Raw genomic sequence first — 24,499 nt, 5'->3', positions numbered from 1 at the left:
CTGGCCAGGAAGGACTCCTTGTCCGACTGTTGGGCAGGAGAGCTGAGGGGAGTGGATTTGGAGGAAGTGGGGCGTGAGGACTGCGGACTCCCACTGTGGCTGCGTGTCTTCCGTTTGCCCCCCGACCCAGTGGGTGTGCCTACTTCACCATGTGCGTGCGTGACAGGAGGTGTGCGTTTGGCCTTCCCTGGTGGTGTGCTGTCTGCGTCTGGTGGGGTGCGTGCATGGGGACGTCTGGGTGTGCTTGGGACAGGCATGCGAGTGGGAAGTGTGAATGGTGCAGGGGTAGGGGGGGGACGGAGCGCTGCAGGAGACCCACTGCTGCAGTCAGTGACGAGTCTATGGACTTCAGCAACATGTGTTTGTCAGACATCGCAGCTGACATGCCCTCCATGTACGACACCATCTGTGTCAGCAGTCTGGTGTGGCCATGGAGGACATTAAGCTGCGATGTCTGACCAACCTGCAACTGCCACAGGATGTCCACAGACTCTGTATTGACGGCAGCAGGGGAGACAGGGGCAGGAGGTGTGGTACCTGGCACGAAGGAGACATGTGGTCGCCTAGCACGGACGTAAGGGACCCGAGCAAGTGGGAGGCCGGTGATGGGAATGGAGGGGGCGGGTAGAGATAGAGTGCTGCTTTCAGCTCTGGGAGCAGCCTCCGCCCCCTCTTGGAGCTCAGCCTCGGACCCGTCAGCGTCATAGTCTGTGGTGGGACTGGACAGGTCCTTTGCCTCACGCCGCTCGGCCTCCGTGCCACTCGCTGAGCTAGACTCCCCCGAACTGGTGGCACCGCTGCTGGATCCCTCCTCAAGGTCCATGCCAGTGTCTCCCTCGGTGTCCCCCAACGATGCTGTGGGCAAGGTGAAGAGACAGGAAATAATCAGACACCTGTATACATATGACACATGATTCAAAAATACATAGGTCACAGTGCATAGCATGAAAAGCAACATGAGTAACATCTACAATACAAGGCACATATGTAGGCCCTGCACCACACAGTTGGTTGACCCACCATGCCACAGAGAAACAATGGAGAGCATGACACAACAGCAAATAACTTGATATAAAATTAGACAGAGGAGCTAGTCTCTGGGGACCGTCGAGCACAGCATGTGGACCACACACTATAGCCAAACAAGGGATGAGCAGGAACCATGTATTTTAACTTTTGGCACATGCTGCTCAGCAAATACATTAAACCATGCCCGACATGACTGGCTCACTGCATGTTGAGTGTATGTTCAGACAATCATCACACACAGGCCAGAACTGTCAAGGAGACATACGGTTTGGACATGTAGGCCTTGCCTGCACAAACCCCCCCCTACCTGAGACAATGTGATTGAGACAGAGGAAGTACGTACACCTCTTACTCAGGGATTACTAAAATGCCCTTCGATGAAACCTGAATGTACACGAACTACCCCCCGTGCGCCTGTCCACACATATAATTGACAAACAACCATCATCAGATAGTTGTACCAAAACACACAGGCACTGGCCACTGTGAGTAGGCACAAGCCAAATTGGGTCACCCTGTACAGTGGACACATGTAGCACACTTCACGTAAATACTAATTAGGCCAGGGTACAATGCCACAGAGCGCAACCTATGCTGAAGACACAGAGAATGACCACATTGTTGGCTGACACACATGATACCTATGAAAAGGTGCCCCAGGGGACTGTAGTGGCCACACTCCTCCATGGTCCTGTATGGATATGACTGCAACAGAAGCCACCGTCCCTGCACTATGCATATCTCACACTCAAGCACATCATGTCTGAGGGCACAACATTGGTCATGCATGCTGTAAGGCAGTACACTTTTAAGACACACTCCTATGTCGGGACTCAGCATCAGTGCCAACTAACATGTACCCCACAATGACTGAACAGGACAGGGCACAGGCAAGGTCCCAAAACATGTTACACACCACCCTCACACATGATGCTGCAATCATTGGGCGCTTGGATAAACTGGCAGCCTAGATTATCTTGTGCAAGAGTGACTACACACAGACCAGGGAACACATGTCAAGGAGGGGAAGGGAGGAAGAACTGCACGGGTTGACTTTGGGGAACAGGATCTGCGGTGCACATATAAACCCTGGCAGTCTATCCATGCAACTGTGCACTTCCAAAAGCTGGTGACACACAACAAACACACATGTACCTACCCCCTTCCTGCTGCTGCTTCTCCTGTAGGCGCCTATCCAAGCCAGGGAAGACCACCGCCAGCACACGCTTCATGATGTGGGTCAGGTGCCGGCGCCTACGGTTCTTGTGGCTCTCTGGTGAGTCCCCCAGTAGGACCCGGGCAATCCTCCTCATCCAGCACCGCATGTACTGCCAGCGTTTCCTCACCTGGGCCAGGCGCCGCTTCTGACCCTCCACCGACCTCACGGCACTGACGGCTTCCTTCCAGATCACCCCCTTGGCATAGGGGCCTACCTGTGAGGATGAAAAAGTGAGACAACATCAATACACCTGCTACATGTCACACAGACACACATTTGAACAATGTTGCTGGTTTGAACAGGGCATAGTATGCAGCTAACTCATTGCACCTTTGTCATAGTGACATTATCCTCTGGGGAAGGCCAAATGCACTACATGGCATTGAAAGTACACAGGTGGCATGAGGGGTGCAACACAATCACTGATCCCGGCTCACACTGTGCATCACAAGCTACACCATGATTATGTACAGCACCTCAAAGCAGTCACATGCCCCAGGCCACGGACGCAACCTCTGCAGGGTACACAGACACACACAGGCACAGGACAATCACCTGCCATTGGCAACTGCGGGTACAAACCTCACTCTGCACATGTGCCACTAGATTGGGGGTGTCACAGGTGTGGGGCTGGCTCAGCACGGCAGACACACAGCACTGCTCCCTGCTCACATCAGATGGGTAGGGTATATGCATCCCTCATGCAGCTGGGGTGCAACACTCAACATAGACACTCACCCACATGATAGGGGACTCACACACACCAATGTCCAGGGGACGAACACATCATTTGGACACTCTCACCACAGGTACACTCAACTCACACACATCTGTGGGTACAGTCACCTGTCACACTGGGGGGACCACAGAATCACATCAGGACTGTAGAAACAACATTCCCAAGAGGATTAGCCAGGCTGAATGTGGCATGCACCATGCAGTGATTGTCACAGTAAGCACTATGCAAGTGAGGAGAGCAGACATGCACTACAGCATGCTCTGCATGGGAGACATGAGGCATCCCCCCCCCTGGGACCCACTGTAAAGTACATTGCATGTCTGTCACACCTGGACACATTGCCAGAAGTGACAGTCACAAAAAAGGGGCACAGTTTAAGCTAGTGGACTCAGCACTCACCTGCTCCCCTGGTCTCCCATACAGGCTGGGGTACTGTGGGAGGATCACATCCAGCAGGGCATGGTTCTCCTCCTGTGTGAATGGCTGGGCCCTCTACACAGACCTGGACATGGTGCCAGAGGAATCACGAGCAGCAGCAGTGGTGTGGAATGAAAGGTTGTGTAGGCAAGTGCTCTCTCATGGGGCCTGGCTGCCTTATATCTACCTTGCTGGCCTGTTTCATTTACAGGAGTACAGAGTGATTGGTCAATCTCATTTGCATCCTACGTTTCCTCCAATCCCTTTAAACCTACCCCAGTGTGTGCATGGTTTCAAAATTGAGCATGATGTCAAGTCAACAACCACTTTGCAACATAGTATATTGTCTCCAACCGACTTTTGCTGGCCACCTGATCAAAAAATTTGAACTTGAAACTCGGTCTCCATGACAATCAGCATGCATTTAGGGCCTTATACTTGTCCCTCATGTGTCCCCTATGTAATTTCACTATTCACTCACAGGTACGGTGTGTTCCACGGCCCTAGGGCACCACTACTCCAGTGATACGGACCGTACATGCGTGTGTACGGTCCCTATCACTATGGGAGTGCTGCCGTAGGCATACGCCATAGGGATACGGACCGTACACGCGTGTGTATGGTCCCTATCACTATGGGAGTGCTGGCGTAGGCGTACGCCATAGTAATACGGACCGTACACGCGTGTGTACGGTCCCTATCACTATGCGAGTGCTGGCGTAGGCGTACGCCATAGTAATACGGACCGTACATGCGTGTGTACGGTCCCTATCACTATGGCGTACGCCTACGGCAGCACTCCCATAGTGATAGGGACCGTACACATGCGTGTACGGTCCGTATTACTATGGCGTACGCCTACGGCAGTACTCCCATAGTGATAGGGACCGTACACATGCGTGTACGGTCCGTATTACTATGGCGTACGCCTACGGCAGCACTCCCATAGTGATAGGGACCGTACACACGCGTGTACGGTCCGTATTACTATGGCGTACGCCTACGCCAGCACTCCCATAGTGATAGGGACCCTACACATATTACTATGGCGTACGCCTACGGCAGCACTCCCATAGTGATAGGGACCGTACACACGCGTGTACGGTCCATATTACTATGGTGTACGCCTACGCCAGCACTCCCATAGTGATAGGGACCCTACACATGCGTGTACGGTCCGTATTACTATGGCTTACGCCTACGCCAGCACTCCCATATTGATAGGGACCCTACACACGCGTGTACGGTCCTTATTACTATGGCGTACGCCTACGGCAGCACTCCCATAGTGATAGGGACCGTACACACGTGTGTACGGTCCGTATTACTATGGCGTACGCCTACGGCAGCACTTCCATAGTGATAGGGACCGTACACACGGCCTCAGAGCGTGTGTAAGGTGTGTTTCACACCTTACACTGGTGACATGCGGCACACAGAAAGGAATTGAGCTGTCATACTTGGCCAAGGCTGGACATCAAGGCATTGTCAGTGCAGTCCTACCTGTCTCGGGCCTAGGTGTGTCAGGCTGTGATGTGGCACATATCTCCTCATGTTTGAAGCCAATAGATGTGTGATGAGCTGTGTACACATGCCATGTGTGATGGTGCACTATGTGTCACACATCCCCTTCACTCCTTGGACATGTGTGCATGTAGTACAGACTTGTTGAGCAATGCGTCACTGGCATGGCACAGTCACCAACACCCGCAACTGTCCCCTGATGCCAGGTACACGGATGATTACACCTGACATGTCACTACCAGCGTTGCACGATGTGACTATGTCATGTGTGTGTCATGTGTTCCCATAAGCTTGCTGTTGTTGTTCCGTCAAATGTATCTGCAGTTGCTGCATCCAACATGTGTCTGTGTGTAGATGGGCATGGCACACAATTACGCACACCAGGCCATATGTGGAATCAGACGTAAGGTGTGTATGTATGCATCGAACAGGGACTTGCGAGACAAGGACATATCTGCGTAGTCTCAATGTATGTGTGATCAGTCTTGACATGTACCCCTTCATGGCAAGGTGTGTGGTCTGTCCTTTTTTCAAGGACATGTGACTTGTGCCTCTAGTGTTCCGCAACCTGTCTGTATGATAAACATCCTTCTTTTGCACATATGTGGATGTCTCTAACTCCTGTAATGCGTCTGCCTGTTCACTTACACTGGCCCACACCTAGTTTCATGGCATGTCAGGTTGAGCTTCAGAAGCCACGTTTGTAGATGGCTCTTGGTAGGAGTGTCACCTGCCTGCCACACGTGTCCAGGATATATTGCACAGACCGGACTCTGTATGTAGCATATGTGTATTGCCTGCTGAACATGTGCTCAGTACATTGACATTGTTGTTGTACTGTACTCACTCTTCGTTGTCCCTTCCAAATTACTGCAGGGCTCCGCCTCTCCCCCGAACAATGCCAGACTTGGCTGACCTGAGGGAACGTGACTGTATATGCCGCTACCGCTTCAGCCGACCGTTGATTGAGAACTTGACCGCAAGGCTGGCACCACACCTCCAACCACTACACAGGTATCCTACTGAACTGACACCCAAGATGAAGGTGATGGCAGCCCTCCATTTCTTTGCCACGGGTACGTTTCAATATACCATAGCTCATGTTGGTGGCATGTCCCAGACCATGTTCAGCCGTGTCCTGCATGATTTTTTAGAGGCCATGTTGGTTCACCTGGATGAGTTCATCCATTTTCCAACTCCTGAGCAGTTGACAGGTGTCAAGGGTGAGTTCTATGCCCTGGGAGGGATGCCCCATGTCATTGGGTCCATTGATGGGACACATGTGGCTTTGGTACCACCACAGGCACAGGAGGTAGCCTATAGGAACAGAAAACTTTACCACTCCATTAATGCCCTTGTGGTGTGTCTTGCCAACATGGTGATTTCCCATGTCTGTGCTCGTTTTCCAGGATCAGCACACGATGCCTACATCATGAGGCGTAGCAGGGTGCCTGAAATGATGCTGCAGCTGCGCAACGAACGAGCATGTATTGTTGGTGGGTATACTCTGTCAGTCCTGTATTTAGCGTCATCTTTATGTCTTACTGCTTCTCCTGACCCACTTCTGCCCATGATGTTTCCATTTAGGGGACTCTGGCTATCCCAACATGCCATGGCTGATCATGCCTCTCCGCAACCCCAGAACGGCTGCTGATCACCGCTACAACAACGCCCATGGGCAGACCAGGCAAGTGATAGAGAGGACTTTTGTCCTCCTGAAGAGCCGATTCTGTTGCCTCCACAAGACCGGCAGCGCACTCCCATATGCACTGGTGAAGGTCTGCAAAATCGTCATCGTCTGCTGCATGCTGCACAACATGGCAGTGGAGAAAGCTGTGCCACTCATCCTGGATCCGGATGAGCAGGAACATCCACCCGTGGAGGATGAAGGGCTTGGTGACGAGGCAAGTGATGTGGAGGAGGAGGAGGAAGAGGACATCCGGAGTCGGCTCATTCGCAACTTCTTTGCTTAGTGGTGAGTTCCAGTGTCTGAGTGTGCACGCATTGAGCCTTGTGTGGCATGTGTTGCAATGTGTGTGTCCATCAACATGTATGCCAAGTGAGTCAGAGGTGTGTTTGGATGTGTCACTCGAGTGATGGTGCAATAGAAGAATGTCTTTCCTGACACATCATTTTCACCTAGCATGTTGACAACCTTATACGTGTCAAGTACATGCCAATGCATGCGGATGTGCTTCTTTTGGCTGACTTCTTGTGTGTCTCTCATCCCCAGCTATTTACAAATGCTGTCTGCTGGTGGCATTGTTGGGCTCCTGCTATTCCTCATGGACACAGCAACGTGTGCAGATTCAGCGTTACATGCACGGACATGTTGAAAATTCTCCTTAGGGTAAGGGATGCAGCACGTCTTTTTGGGTGTGGTATTTTTTTGGAATGTGTGTGCACTGCTCCTGTTCCTGTTTGTTTACTTTGCATACATGTAGAATCACCATGGGCCACATGACATGGAGCAGGATTCACCTGAATTGATAGTCACACTTGGTGACAGTCATCTGTAATGGGATAGTGGATTGTGATGAAGGCATCAATGTGTGTGACACTGCCCTCGGAAACATACGGGATGCACCGGGTTGACATAGTGTGGGACATCCCCATTAGGGGCTCAATGGTGAATAGCAGCCTCTCCGTGAGCAGCAGGGGGTGTTTAGCTCAAACCCGTCACTTGTGTGCCAGTTCTATGGATTTCCAGCATCTGTGGTGCAAAGGGGGGTGCCAGTATCGGTCCCACATGTTCATCCACATGACCTGTGCATCTGTTAATATAGATGCATTTGCCTTCCGGCACACATGAATAATAAAGGTGTCCCTCAGCCTCCAAGGTGCCTCATCTCTGTCAATGTTGGTCTCTTGCCACTGTGCATGCGGCATGTCTGGCATAGTTATCAGAGATTGTGCATATGAGTCTATGTGTAGAGTAGCAAGTTGCAAGCTGTTTGTCAGGGATTATAAAATGTATTGTGCATGATGTACATGGCTGTGTAGGTATTTAGCCATGTCAGTCTCCACGACGGCCACTGTGCTGCATGTGCATCCATTGTCTGTGTGTGTGCCATGTTGAACCAGACACTCATTCCTTAACATACACCTTTTGCATGGTTCCTTTCTGACATCCTTGTCTTTGTGTGCAACTTGTGGCATGGTTTTCTGGACATGGCGCCTGCTGCTGCAGGCCCTGCAGCAAGGGCACACAGAGTTTCTATATTTAGCCTCACACACACGCCTCTAAGACGCACCCCCCTTCCTCCCTCCACCCATTGATTTGGGTGTAATCTGCTTGTGTGTGACACAGTTGCGGTGGCACAGGCTGGACCGTCTACACATGCTACGTGCGCATTGCACGTGCCTGATGTCCTTGCATGTGCCACATCACGCTACACCATGATGTTGAGGCCACCCACCAAGCAATGACCATCCAATACATCTGTTTGCATGCACTCAGGCATGCACTAATCGGCCACACAACACCTTTGCATAATGAGTGTGCAACTCCAACTGGCTACACAGCACTGGCATGCCTTCCAGGCCCTGTCACAACAACCAGGTCATGTCCCTCCTACTCCCCACCGGCTCTGTACCCCTACTAGGCCAAGGGAGTGGTACTCCAGGCCTCTGTATGTAGTATGGTGACGTTGTGGTACACATGGCACAGCTATCATGTCTCAGCGTGTCAGTCTACAATGTGTCCAGGATCCCCCTCTACACCATGACATGCGCACTGCATCTCATCATCATCTGGTGCCCCATTGACAGCCCGGTGCTCCTCACCCTCCCCAAAGACGCAGTCCTTGCCAGTTCTCATATTCAATAATGCATGTTATCCATTGGCAGATGGCTGAACATCAGCCACCTGATGCTAGACTTGTACAGGACTGAGGTGTTCATCTGCGGATTGTCCCCTTACAGGTGGCTCAACTGCTTGTGTCCCACCTGCAAGGGCCCTGCACAGGCACACAGTGTCCACGCACATGAGCTGGTGTTCATCATGGATTGCTTGCTCACATGTGCTATGCTGATCACCAGCATCTGTACCTCAGGCTGCAGCACACTCTGCATTATGCACAAGATCCACAGTTCGATCCACCTCAAGGCAAGACAGACCATCCCCCAGGTCAACTACAACATCCGTGTCTAATCCTACCCTGCACTCTACGGACAAGTACATTACAACTCCCATGATACTTGTCCACATCCAGGGTGCATCTGCACAGCTCAGCTTCTATATCCGGCGACCCAGCCACATCACCGTCCAACAGAGATAGCTGCAATGGATCACTGCCAGCTGCAGGATGACCTTCACAATCCACGCCCACACTCAGGATGCAGCCCACGACCACGACCCCAACACAACCTTGTGGCACTGTCATCCAAGACCCCATTGTGCCATCTCCATGCATCCAACCCTGGTCTGGCCACCATTCTCCACATCCACCTGACTCAAGCATGCAGGACATAGTTCTGCCACCTGTCTACACATACCTGGGACTCCCACCCCAGGACACTCCACATGAGCCCTGACCTCTGCGCATGACTGTTGCTCTTCGAAATAGGTCTGTCCGCACAGTTGTGCAGGCACCCCCTCAGCTGGTTTTGCACATCACGGGTAAGTATGGTGCTCCATGTCTGTATTGGATGATACATTGTGACCCATGTGTGTCCTGTGCCAGACTCAGACCTCAGGGTATGGATGGTTGGAGTTACTTCAACACTCAGGCATGGTTTGATATTACAACACACACATGTCATGGAATAATGCAATATGACGGCATCATCTCGTGATTGTGATGATTTTTATTAGTGGTGTTGTACGTGTTCGGGGGGATGAAAAGAGGTGCTCGCCGGGTGTCTATAATCCAAAGTTCACTGGGGGATTTGGTATCCTTGCATTGGAAGTCATCAGAGTCCAGGCCACAGTCTTTGTCAACATTGGTCAGACAGTGACCAGCAAGTCCATGTGGCAGAGAATGTCATTTGATGATGTGCTGCTGTTGGGCCAGAGGGCCAGGTGCCAGGCCAGGTGACCTGGGAGATGGTGATGTTCCGCTGACTCTCACTGTATTTTGCGTGGACGACCCACCTTCCTCCGGGGACCCTCAGAAGCAGGCCGTGACGATGTCTGTGATGCTCCGTCGGATGAATCCTCCTCCTCCTGATCCCTCCCTGTGGCTGGTGGTGATCTTCGCCTGGTAGCACAGGAAGGGTTGCCCATGTTTTCGGCAATCCAACGGAGTGAACGGCTCATGTCCGTTTGCACCACCTCGAGCTCAGCCAGTCTGTCCTCCATCCGTCCTTGGTGTCGCTGTTGACTGGCATATTGCTCGGCCTCCAGGGTCTTCATCTCGTTGAGGGTCTCCACTACCTGGCTGATGCCCCTGGTGTCACGCCGGTATGTGTCCAGGATGTTGCGGACGTGTGACATTACCGGTTCCTCAGCTGGCTGGTCAGGTTCGCGCCTCCGCTGTCCTCCACTCCCACCACCCGTGCCCACTTGAGCCTGGCCTGCCGTTGTGGGCACATCGGGTCTCCGGGACCCCTGAGGGATGGCATTTGCGGGTTCGCCTGCCTCCTCCTGGGTGCCCGGAGTACCTTGTCCCTCCTGGTCAGACTGGCTGCATTGTTGTGTGCGAGCAGGGCTCCTGGGTGTATCCTGGGATGTGGCAGGAATGGGGGTGGTGGTTGGCACAGTTGTACCTGACGCAGGTGCTGCAGGTGCTTGAGCACCAGAGGGGCCAGGTTGGTCGGGGTCATCCACGGAGTGGTGAGAGTCGTCGCTGCCGGTGGGATCATCTTCACGTGGAGACTGGTCCTGTGATTCTTCCCCCCCAGTGTTGGGGGGAGATCGACGACGTTGCCCTGTGTGTGAGAGTGAGACAATGTTAATTGTGTTACATGCGACATCCATGTTTCATACATATTCAAGTTGGCACATTTCCTCTGGGTAGTTGGATATGTCTAGCATTCCTCTCACAGTGCACTTGTGCATGGGTATGTCCCTTGGCCACAGCTTTCAACGCTTTTCCTATGTGTGACACACTCTTTGTTGATGCATCATTTTGGAATGCAGTAAGCAGTGTAGCGAGCGGGCGTAGCAAGCGATGCAGAACGGCCTTACGTGTTGCACTGTACGGGGGCAAATGTTGCTTTTTAATATCTATTTGAGAATGCAGGTAGGTAACTTATGCATTTGTGACTGGGTTCTAACAAACACAGTGATTGGGTATACTGGGTGTAAGGTTAGGTTTGTGCCTGCAGCAAGGATCTACTCGTGTACAGATTGACACATGGCCCAGTGATTTCAAAACGAACAAGCATTGGCATAGCCAATAGGTATCGCCTTTGGGACCTTATTAGTGTTTACCCATGCAACAGTTGTATGACTAAATACTTATAAGGTCCAAAAAGCGAGACCGTCTGGCCGCGAAAGTGAAAGTGATCGCGATTGCGATCAAACATCAAAGCGGCCGCGCGGCTGCGAAAGTGAAAGTAATCGCGGTGAAGCGCGGCGCGCGCGCCCGCGCACATGCACTGTGGCACTAGGCTGGCCTGCTAGCACTTTTTGGAGCCCTCTCAATAAGTCTCGCCAGACCGGCACATGCGCTGGGTCAGGCGAGACCTAAAAAGGGGTGGTTAACGCACTGCCAAACCTTGTCTACATGCACACAGTCCACCTGTTGACGAGCGGACATGCCCACACCACCCACGGGTGATTTGGTCTCCCTCTGTCTCCCTCTCTCCCTCCCTCTGTCACCCTCCTCCCTCTGTCTGTCTCCCTCTGTCCCCCTCTGTCGCCCTCTGTCTCCCTCCCTCTCTCTCCCTCTCCCTCCCTCTGTCTGTCACCCTCTGTCACCTCAGCCCAGCTTCCTGGGCACACACACTTTGCAGGTCTTTCAAAGGCCATCGGCTTGTTCATGTGGCTTTGTTTAGAATCTCCCGGCCCCCATTGTGCGGAGTGTCTGAGTGTGCGCTGCTGCGGCGGTGTGTGCTGACACTCTTTCAATGTGATGCCTCTTCATTAGCTGCTGTTATGTGCAAATTGGGCCTTCCTACCCATGTCATCCTGTGACGCGGCCACCATTTGCAGGCGACACAGTACTGTGTGGGGACACACTGTTTGTATAGCTCTGCCCTAGGCCATATGGGCTGAGGGCATTGATGTCTGCTTCTGAGTTGCACAATGTGTTTTTTGAGGGCCACCCTCCCGACATCAGGGACATCCTGTCTTGTGTTGGTGTTTTGTGTGGCCTGTGACTTGGCATGGCCTTGCTTGGTGCATGGGGCATGGAGCCGCTAGTGGCATGTGCGTGTTTTTGGAGTGTGATTGTGTCCGGTGATGGCTTTGGGGTAGTTGCGTGCATAATTGGGAGTTGGGTTGTGGATGGCGTTCCCCCCATGTGAGGTGTGTTGTTTGTGTACTCACCAGGCTCGGCGACTCCTTCTACTCCGTGTACTCCCACCGGCGGCAGCGTGCGCATCACGTTTTCCTCCCAGGGATGGTAGTGTACAGGTCTGCGGGGCGGCCCTCCTCCAGTGATGTTGGTCTGGTTATATTCATCTGTCATTTTTCGGCGGACCGTCCTCCGCAGATCATACCACCTGGCTTGGCATTCATGCCTGGTCATTCTGGTGGCCCCAACAGCATTCACATTATTGACGATCCTCTCCCACATGGCAGATTTCTCTGCTATGCTGGTCTGTCTGACCAATGTTCCATAGAGCCGTGGCTCGACTCTGATGATTTCGTTGACAAGGATGTCCAGCTCCTCCCTTGTGAACTTTGGATTCTTGTTTGTGGGCATGGTGTGGGGTGTGGGTGTGGATGGTTGTGGGTGTGTGGGTGTGGTTGTGAAGGTGTGTGTGTGAATGTGATGAGGGGGTGTTTGTGAATGTGGTTGTGTGAAGGTGTGCAAGTGTAATGTGTATTGAAGGTTGAAGAATGGTGCAGTGCGTTGTCTCTGGGGTCTGGCAGCAGTGGATCTGTTGCAAAGGCTCATGGTTTGTGTGTGTGGGCCCTTTTTATTGGTCCATTTGTGGGTGTGCTGTGTTTGAACTTTGGGTGGGTGTGTTATGAGGAGTGGTTGTGGTATGGGCCTCTGTTTACCTGTTTGGCTGTTACAGGTCAGTGTATTGGATGTATTTTGGCTTGTTGGACATGTTTAGTGATGTTGTGCGATTCGAATTGACTCTCCTTGTGTTGTTTTGCAGTGTCCTGGTTCAGTACGTGTGTTTTTGGCGTCTGTAAGGTGCGTACATAGGCCCTGTTCTTGTACAGTGCTGACATTTGCTATGGCTTGGTACGACTCGTACATGCACGATGCTGGGTGAGGGTGCAGGTGTAGGGGCCTGGGGTAGGGTTCGTACAGACACGGGCAGGGTGGTGGTCTGCAACGTCCATAGGTGGTGGGGGTATGCTCCGTCTATACACGGGGGGCTGGGGGTACGCTCCTTCCATACACGGTTGGGGGTACGCTCCTTCCATACACGGGGGGCTGGGTGTATGCTCCGTCCATACATGGGTGGAGGTACGCTCCGTCCATACACGGGGGTTGGGGGTACGCTCTGTACATACATGGGGGGCTGGGGGTACGCTCCGTACATACACGGGGGCTGGGGGTATGCTCCGTACATACATGGGTGGAGGTACGCTCTGTCCATACAAGGGGCTGGGGGTATGCTCCGTACATACATGGGTGGAGGTACGCTCCGTCCATACACGGGGGCTGGGTGTACGCTCTGTACATACACGGGTGGGGGTACGCTCTGTCCATACACGGGGGCTGGGGGTACGCTCCGTACATACACGGGGGCTGGGTGTACGCTCCGTACATACACGGGTGGGGGTACGCTCCGTCCATACACGGGGGCTGGGGGTACGCTCCGTACATACACGGGGGGCTGGGTGTAGGCTCCGTCCATACACGGGTGGGGGTACGCTACGTCCATACACGGGGGCTGGGGGTACGCTCCGTACATACACGGGGGCCTGGGGGTACGCACAGTCCATACGGGGGTGGGGGTACGCACCGTTCATACGGGGGTGGGGCTGGGGGTGGCACCGTACATACGGGGGTGGGGCTGGGGGTACGCACCGTACATACGGGGGGGCTGGGGGTACGGCGCGTACAGACAGGGGGCTGGGGGGGTGTACGGCATGTATGCGGGCACATGTTTGGACGTCTCCATGGTTGCTATTGATGTTCGCTCCGTACGTTGTTTTTTCCATACGGTTGTACATTCGGACGGACGGGACGGATCGTACTTGCGTGCTCGGACTTCAGTTTTCCGATTCGTACGTAAAAATGTCTGGGGACGTGTCGGACACATTTCCCGACCCGAGGGCGTGTGGGGGAATTTTCCCAATACAATTCGTATGGACTTTTTCACATACGAATCGTACTTGCCAGTTTGTACGGCACTTGTACGATTCGTACGTAAAAAAATACGGATACAATTCGTACGGGGAAAAATTTTACAGGATCGGAATCGGCACCCTAATATACATTTTAACAAATATAAAAAATACATTCAATTAAAAAAACATTTAAACATACATATATATACTTTAAAACAATTAATAAACTATTAATTGTAATCTATTTTATAATTTTATAAATATATAAAAATATACAAAACTAAAATAAATTTTTACATACACTTAGAATATAACAAAAACAATATATTATAAATTAAAACATTAACATATTTAATAGTCCTCAAAGTAAATTTTTGCACTTGAGTATTAAAAATGTTGGATAGCAGACTAGTAAAATTGACTAATCCCACTCCAGTGAGTGCAAAAGTAAGGAAAGTGTTGGATAGCGGAGGGGTAGAAATTACTATTCCCAATAAAGTGAGTGCAAAAGTAGGGAAAGTGTTGGATAGCAGAGAGGAAAAACTTAATATGCCCACTCCAGTATGTGCAACAGTAGGGAAAATGTTGGATAGCAGAGGGGTAAAAATTACTGTTCCCACTCCAATGGGTGCAACAGTACAGAAAGTGTTGGATAGAGGAGGGGTAAAAATTACATTCCCACTCCAGTTAGTGAAACAGTAGGGAAAGTGTTGGATAGCGGAGTGGTGGAACTTAATATTCCCACTCCAGTGAGCGCAACAGTAGGGAAAGTGTTGGATAGCGGAGGGGTAAAAATGACTATTCCCACTCCAGTTAGTGCAACAGTAGAGAAAGTGTTGGATAGCAGAGACGTAAAAAATAATATATCCACTGGAGTCAGTACAAAATGAATAACAAACAAAATATCAACAACAACACAAACAATTTTTAAAAACAAAAAAATAAAACATATATAGAAAGATAAAATTTACAAAAGATAGAAACATATTATAATATTAACTAGGTATAACAAATACCTACAATGATTATATTGAAACATTTACAAAGTATTTTACAAACAAATAACTATTTTTAAATAGAAAATTATATATAAAGAAAAACATTAATTATTACATAAATGTAATCTTTTTTATTTCCTACCTTAAAACACCACACAATTCACAACACACATGTAAATTTTAAAAAAAGTACCTCCGTAATTAACATAATTATCAATTAAAAAATGTATAAATCAAAAAACAAATTAAAACAAATGAAAATTAATTTACTCCCCAAACTTTACCCCTCTAAAACCAAAATCCATGCACAAAATAAAAATAAACAATTGCCCTAATTAATTATCAATTGATGAATTAATATTAATCATCAACTAATTATTAATTAATTAAACATAAACATAAATTACTTTCCACCCTATACCCCAAAAAACACCACAACACACACCTAAAAATCATTACTCAATTTCCATATTTGATTTTACATTTATAAATTAATATCAATTAACAACAACTTATTAATGAATTAAAAAGAATTTACTACACACCCTTTACCACTATAAACCCCACAATTCACATCTAAAATTAATTACACAATTGCTAAATTTAAATTCTAATTAATTAATTAGCATTAATTAACTAATAATTATTAAAAATAAATTATTTCCCACCCTTTACCCCTATAAACCCCACCACCCCCTCCTAAAACAAATGACTTAATTGACATAATTACCAATCAATTAAAATAACAATACATTAATAAATAATTATTAATGAATTAATTCCCAAAATTAACATTATAAAATATAAATTAAATAAATTAACAATATTAATAAATGTATTATAATTAAATTACTTCTCACCCTATTCCCCCATAAACCCACAAATCGCTCCTAAAAAAAATGACACAATTACAAATTAAATAATTAATAATAATTAGCAACCAATGAATAAATAGCTATCAATACATTTATTCCCAAAATTAACACTATTAAATCTATAGTCGATTAATATTAATAAATAAGAAATATTAATAAATGTATAGTAATTCAATTACTTCCCACCCTATTCCTCTATAAACACACAACCTGCTCTTTAAAAAATGACACAAATAACATAACTAAGCGATTACTTATTAATAATTAACAATCAATTAATAATTAATTATTTTTAAATTAATTCTCACAATTAACACTATATAATCTAAATTAAATAAATACTAATAAATAAAACATAATAATTTATTTCTGATAATTAAATTACTTCCCATCCTATTCCCATATAAACCCACAACCTGCTACAGAACTAAAAAACGCAACATTGAATTAAAATAAAATTAATAACTACTAAAAAATGTACACATATATTCAGAAACAAAAGCAATACTTTTACAAAAACACTGTTTTAAAAATCGATATTTTACACAACTATATTTTTGCAAATTATATTAATGACCGGTATTTTTTCAAACGCTATTTCTTACCTGAAAGTTGATATTCTTGACCACGATAATCTTGCTGTTGATATTTCTGTGTCACGATATTTCCAACTCGATATTAGTGCAAGTCGACATTTCCAACTCGATATTAGTGCAAATCGACATTTCCAACTCGATATTCTGTCTCTGCACCGGTGATCGTATCTGGTGCAAAACAAATCACAGAGTAGCGCTGCTCAATTTTTATCTTCCAACAGAGAGTCGAGAGCTCAATGTTCCCAATCTTGAACATTAATATTTGGTTTCCCAACTCCAATGGGTGTCACACTGGTTTGCGGGTGGCAATTTAACGAATACATCAACACTTCTCCCTTTTTGGGACTTTGACCAGATACGTGCCACTTTCCATCCCCTCGCTAAGGCTTTGCAGCTGAGGGCGTCTCTTTTCCAGGTTGGTTACCGATGCATTAATCGGGCCTTGTTTATTACCTCATCGATGCTACTCTACGCTCCACCATTTCCGCTTCTTGGTATGCCCTTTGAATGCGTGTCTACTTCCCTTCAGGAATTAACATCCTGGCGTTTAGCGGGTTTACACAGTGTGGACGGCCTATATCCTGATGGAACCCTCCTCTCAATGGAGGACTTACTAGTTGACTTTAAGCTCTCGCCTAGACAGTTGTTATTACACGCCTCTGTTTTTTTTAATTATATCTTTTTATTAAAACACGCCTCTGTTATTGGTGTGCTGAGCCAGTCATGGGGTGAGATACAGCTGGAATCCCCGCAGCATCTTGTCATTCAATATTTACGTGTTTTAGGTATGAATGTCCTTCAGACCCATTGGTTGGCCAGTGCCTTATGCACACACACAGCCCTTCCTCTCACTGCAATGCATAGACATTGGGACATTGTGTCTGACAATGCCTGTTTCAAATTAATACAACTCTATATCTTATACCGCGCCAATTTAACGCCTGATAAAAGAAATCATATTTCCATTGCACTGATGCTGTTTGTTCCTGTACCCTAGCCACAGACATGGAACTATTACACATGCTCAAGTCATCAGGAGAAATCGAAATGGTGGGGATCCGAAGCGCACACGCGGAGAAACCTACAACAGGAGACCACCTGCGGCCATTCTTTGAAACTTAGGAAATGATGACCGAATACAAGAATTCACCATCACACTGGGGAACGAGATTTCAAACAGAACAAGGACAGATTTAAGACAGCCGGGACGGAAGTAAAACCGGCGGGGAGAACAATAGAAAAGGTCTTCACTTGCTAGACAGCCCTGAAGAAGTCGAGCGGGCACTCACCCACGACGAAACATGTGTTGGCTGGGCAAACCATCAAAATAAAAGAACAAAAGAACAAACTCCAAGACTACGACTTGTGATATAAACCTGTTTTGTCTGCATGTCTGATACCATAACCAGTTTATTTACTATAGAACTAACTAAAGGTAGAATAATAAGAACGTGTGCATAGGATCGTGTTAACCAGAACTGGCATGTGTTATACACTAGTCTTAAATCTCTGCTTGAAACTTCCTTTATCCTTCTATTTGAGCGCACAGGTGCGCTTGAGAAAGAATTGGCTGAACTTTCTACCCTAGGGGAGGACCTCATGGGTTTAGAGAGGCGTTTAAAAAATAATTCCCACTCCATTTGTTCGTCCTGGTTGTCCTGCCCCACTTGTTTCCCTTATTCTGGTCTGGCTGTTGAGAGGGTTCAGTAGAGGCTGCTCTTCATACAGAGCTCCCACTTCTGCCCCTGCCAAATGATGTGCACAGAGTTTTCAAGCTGGAGGCAAAAACTAACCTAGCAGTAGCGTTAGCAATCAGATAGGGAATGCTGGTAAGGGGTGACTTTTAGAAACCGCTATAAAAGTTAGGCCCTTAAGGAATAAGTCTTGTGACACCATTAAGTTGCCTCCCGATGCTTACACATGTGTAGTTATACTTGCAATGCTCCATCCTTGTGTACCAATGTGAGCGAGTCACCTGCACAACTTAAAAATAGATATGACATTGGCTAATTCATCTTGCCAACTTTAACAAAAGGGATTGGAATGACATTTGATGGCTAGGAGAGTGGGGTGGATTGGGTATGCCAAGAATAGTGTTCCTGGAGATTGTGTTATTATAATTTGTAAACATCATGATTTGGTACGTTACATTGTAAACCAATGTAGGAATAAGATCAAATAATGGTGTCCTACTGCTTGTTTTTTTGTATCCGACTTCCTGCATAGAGAGAGGAAATTAGTCCAGAGTCTGAAAGAGGATTAAAATTGTTCAGCACCGCTGGTAGGCTTAAACAATATTGATTGGCTTGTCAATGTTAACATAAGGAAACACAGCAGCGAGGATTGTCTTGTCCAAGCAGCTGATTCTACCACCAGCCAGATAAACACAATAATCGTTCCCATTTGATTGGCATTGAATCTAGTCCAATACTTGAACAGGACTTCAAATTACAGATGGGTCCAACTCCATCTAGAGTAACTTTATACAGTGCCCAGAGTACTCTTTTTATTACTGTTACAGAGGTGGGCGAACCTTTAAATGAACCGGGTTGGCTCACCTATGTGAATGATTTCCACACATGACTTGTTCAAGAGACTTGACTAACTCATTCAGCATTCTGCCCCACTACTTTTTTAAAATTATTTTATCTACAGCTGAGCTTTTCACCTCTGGCAGAGGGTCTGGAGGATTATTGATCTGGGCTTAGATCTTTTCAAAATTTAACTTTAAATAACTATCACTTATCAGTAAGGACATTTTGGGTATATCACTAGTGCGGATTGGGCAAGAAACTGTACAAAAATGTAATCTGTACAATTGTCCACCAGTGAGCCTTAAGACATCTCCTGTTCTTGTAACCTTGGATTATTATTTAAAGAATAGTGTAATTAAGCCCACTTGCCTTACAGGGGTTGATTTTACTATAACTTTCAAACCCCTTGAATGTATGTAACCAATATCAGACGAGGAAGATGAACAGAGGGGCATTACTATTATTAACTCCAACTCATGCATTCCCCATACCTTCAAAGCCAGTCAATTACTTTCTTTAACTTTGCAACATGGCCTATGTGCCTATAAAGGAAGGTCATTGTCTGACCATGAAGGATAACTTATATTTATCAGAGGCTTGTATTTTAGTCTGCAAGATTATATTTTATTTGATATTTCTATCTGGCATGAATTGATTGATTTTAAAGTCGATGTTAGGTCCGACAGTGATCATTATCCGTTTGAACTTGCAGTTGTCTTACCCCATGCTAGAAAGATAATTAAATTCCTCTAGGATTGTTCACCCTGTCACTCAGGTTGAGAATAACCATACGTTTGTCAAGTGGCCTAGAATTGTAGGAAATCAGACCACGGTAGCTTTAATGTACCAAAGCTTTAACAATCTTTTTGAACTTTAAATTAATAGTCCAGTTGACCAGATCCAATTAGTTAAGCTTAACAAGCAAATATTTGATGAATTATAGAAACATTTGTGGAAATTATTTTATCCAAAGATCTCCAGAAACATAATCTTGGTTAGGGACTGAAATAATTCCAGTCGATAAAAAAAGGAGCATAGGGCATCCCTTGAACCATAAGACCATAAGCCTTCTTGATAACCTTCTTCGCTCACCAGATCCTTAATGAATTGGAGGATTTGATATTTCAAAACAGCACATTGTCACCCTTTTAAACAGACTTTAAAGTAACAATATTGACGGTCGACTGGTCTTCGCTCTACATACATTTTATGGAATCATACTAAACTAACTAATGATCATTTATACATTGCCCTCATGGACCTGAGATCAGCATTCGATCTTGTACCGAGAACTCTCCAGTGGGAAACACTTCAGTCTATAGGAGTTCCACCTTGCCTTTTTAACATCATAGTGAGGCTTCACGTGGAAAATGATGCCCAGGACAGATGGGGCAGCAATGGTGAACTTTCGCAATACATCCCTTTTAGAAGAAGGGTGAGAAAAGGGTGTGTTCTGGCCCTTACGCTTTTGTACATTATATAAAAATTATGTATTTGACCAGCATAATGGCTGCGTCAATGATTCACCTAAGTTAAATGGGCTAACTGTTCCGGTGTTATTGTTCGCCGGTGATACAATCCTGATCTCCAGATCCCCTAGTAACCTGGACATATGTATTGGCCTCTTTTCAATCCCATTGTATAATTAAGGGTTTGCAAATAAACATCTTTAAGTCAAGGATAATGATCTTCAACCCCCATATGAGCTGGAAGGGGTAAATGAGACTGAGAGATAAGATGCTAGACAATGCTGCTAGGTCAAAGTATCTGGTAACCAAGCTTGATGACAGACTTTGTTGGCGACAACATCAAGAGAGGAGCAAGGCCACACTCACACATAGGTAAGCTGCTATTTTACATTTTTTAAGGCAGCCACATCTAGGGCCATTTACTGGCCGTTGAGGTCTAATGAGCCAAAGGCAAAATATTTGTGGGACTGAAATCTGGGGATACTTATCTGTAAACCATCTAGCTGTTCAAAAAAATAATTTCATGCGGTCATTAAGTAATCTTCCCCAGAAAACACTTTTAATTCCCTAATTCATGGACATCCCCCTTACACATTGGCAAGGTCCTTGTTTATAAAGTTTTGTTTTGGAGTCCTTAAATCAATATGCATACAGCCAAGTAGAAATAGGGGTACGATAATGGGGCCTTATGTGAACTGTGGACTAATTACGCTATTGAAAATATCAAAGATGTTTTATTTTTCGATCCAATGTATGACGCAAATAGATTGGACCTCTGTGCCTTACCTTGGGTTTCCACAATTTTCAACCAGCTTTTGAAATATTTTTGACCAATTCTTCCCCTTATATTGTTTTTGGCCTGAGCAGATTTTTGCATATTGTATTCTAAATTGGAAAGAGGAAAGGTAAAACGTTTTAAATCTTTTTAGCATATGCTGATGCCATTGAAGTGATGTTTTATTTAATTTATTTTTTGTTATGTGCATATTAGTTTAGATTGTGAATGTACTGTCTGATGTTCCTCATTGTATTTTATTTGTGCTGTGTGCAACTCGGTGCATCATTACTGACTGCCTATTATACACATATGTTTGTGCACGCGAGTGGTGGCCTCTACAACACTAGATCTACAGGTTCTATCGGTAGATTTTTAAACTCAGTCAGATGACTAGTGGACCGATTTTAGGTTTTTATCACTGGACTGTGCTCTGAACCAATTTAATGTGGAGTTTCTCTTCTTCTGACCCCATGCTATGGTGCACTTTATTAATACTACAAAAACAAATTATGTGTTCTTGTATGTTTTATTTATTAATAACTTTTTAAGGTTTATGACCAAAATAATGTATTTTTGGATGATGATCATTGTAGCTAATTCAGAAGGGTGTTTGATATGTTAATCAACAACTCCATCTCCCAACATAATTTATCCTGGTTCATCAGTGAAAGGAAAGTGGAGAGGTGAAGAGTATGTTAAAGAAGGAGCTAAAAATTCTGGATGAAAAATGTATTTATTAATAATTTCTCTTTTATTTGCCATACCCTGTTTTTGTAATTCCTACTTTTCAGTTCATAGATCTGGATATATAGGTGCCGATTCCGATCCTGGAAAAACCGGGTACGAACCGTCGGTCAGAGCGTTTTCTCTGTCCGACTCGTACCCGGGAAAAAAACCCTACAAACTTGCAAGTACGATTCGTACGGAAACACCATTTCCGTACGAATCCTGAAAAAACACAGACCGACTGTAAAAATACATACCAATGTGATCCGGGACAGCGCCGACGTGACGTCGGGACGCATTCAGGCTGCGTTTCACGAACCAGGAAGTACGATTCGTACCAACAGCAGTCCAGACGGCAATATTTTTACGGCACCCAAAAAGTGCCGGAAAAGCGAAGTTCGTCGTGATGCGAGCGGAATTGGGGGCCCGGTACGCGCCGTACCCCCCCAGCCCCCGTAAGTACGGGCCGAACCCCCCCCAGCCCCCCCGCGGATGGACGCGCCAAACCCCCACCCCACCAGTGTATGTACGGAGCGTACCCCCACCAGTGTATGTACGGAGCGTACCCCCACCCCACCAGTGTATGTACGGAGCGTACCCCCACCCCACCAGTGTATGTACGGACCCGCTATGCGCTGGGGGTCCGCACCGTACATACACGTGAAGGACTGGGTTTTTCTAAGACCCAGCGGTGCCAGGGAACAACACCTGAAACCTTCGTGGGTTACCTGTTCTGGCGTACCAAACACAGAGACACGGGACACTTCCAGCGACGTCAGAGATCAGCGTTTATTTTACTGCAGGGATACAGAGGTCACAAGAAGTACACAGCGTGTAGGTTCTCGGAGACTGCTTCAATTTGCAAAAGTGGATCGCTCCTTTTATACACGTTTTTCCCATAGAACAATATGGTGAACAAAGATTACAACTCAGTTCCCACAATAAACTTCAAAAGGGTCGCGTTCATGTTTCAGGAGGCCGGAACATGATTACCACAGTATTGCCAGTTCCCAACTGTAAAAGCATATCTTCTCTGCAATAAAACACATTCCATCCTGATCGTAAACACATTAGGAGAAGGGACAAAAACAGATGCAAAGAAAGAACAAGGATGCACAACAGGTTAAAGAAGAGTGTTAGGAGTAATAAAGGAAACTTGATAACGGGATCAGAGACACCGTGTCTAATGTATGCATGGCTGAAACAATAGACCGGCACGGCAAGATGAGCCTCGAGCGGGGCCATCTGCCTTCGTCGTGTCGTTTCCCTCATCATAAAAGTCATACTCAAAGGAACACGTGTCTCTCGTGTAAGCTTAAGAGTCCCAGGGTCACGAAGCGGACAAAAGTCCGTTCGCTGGCTACTTGAGGGCAAGAAACAAAATGGATGCCGTATCTAAAATGGAACCCGAGGGTTCAGATGAATAAACCCAAAAATAAGACGAACCATACGTGGTTGCGTAGCGAAACTGCGTACACCCACTATACTCGTCATTTGCGGTTCGTAGATACCCAACTCATCCATATTCGTCACCACTCAAAAGTGTCGTTCCGTCCCACACGGAACCTCACACGGGTGGGGGTACGCTCCGTACATACACTGGTGGGGTGGGGGTACACTCCGTACAGACACTGGTGGGGTGGGGGTACGCTCCATACATACACTGGTGGGGTGGGGTGGGGGTACGCTCCATACATACACTGGTGGTGGTACGCTCCGTACATACACTGGTGGGGGTACACTCCGTACATACACTGGTGGGGTGGGGGTACTCTCCGTACCTACACTGGTGGGGTGGGGGTTCGGCGCGTCCATCCGCGGGGGGCTGGGGGTTTGGCGCGTACTTACGGGGGCTGGGGGGGGGGTTCGGCGCGTATGCAGGCACATGTCTCCATGCTTGCTATAGAGGTTCACTCCGTACGGTGTTTTTTCCATACGGTTGTACATTCGGACGCACAGGACGGATCGTACTTGCGCGCTCGGACTTCAGTTTTCCGATTCGTACGGAAAATCGTCCGGGGACGTGTCGGACACTTTTTCCGACCCCAGGACATGTTGGGGAATTTTCCCAATGCGATTCGTATGGACTTTTTCCCATACGAATCATACTTGGCAGTTTGTACGGTACTTGTACGATTCGTACAGAAAAAAATCCGGATACGATTCGTACGGGGAGAATTTTTTCAGGATCGGAATCGGCCCCTTAATGTCTTCTTCATATGTTACTT

General features: G+C 47.1%; 1 long non-coding RNA gene across 1 annotated transcript in view; it reads left to right on the top strand.

Annotated features, from left to right (window-relative positions):
* LOC146844054 (uncharacterized) overlaps positions 1-24,499 on the top strand; it is a 97,364-nt gene that overhangs the window by 58,438 nt on the left and 14,427 nt on the right. The window lies entirely within an intron of this gene.

Source organism: Triturus cristatus, chromosome 4_1, assembly GCF_964204655.1.
Source record: "Triturus cristatus chromosome 4_1, aTriCri1.1, whole genome shotgun sequence".
NCBI classification, from domain to species: Eukaryota; Metazoa; Chordata; class Amphibia; order Caudata; family Salamandridae; genus Triturus; species Triturus cristatus.
This window is presented reverse-complemented; position numbering and strand designations above follow the sequence as displayed.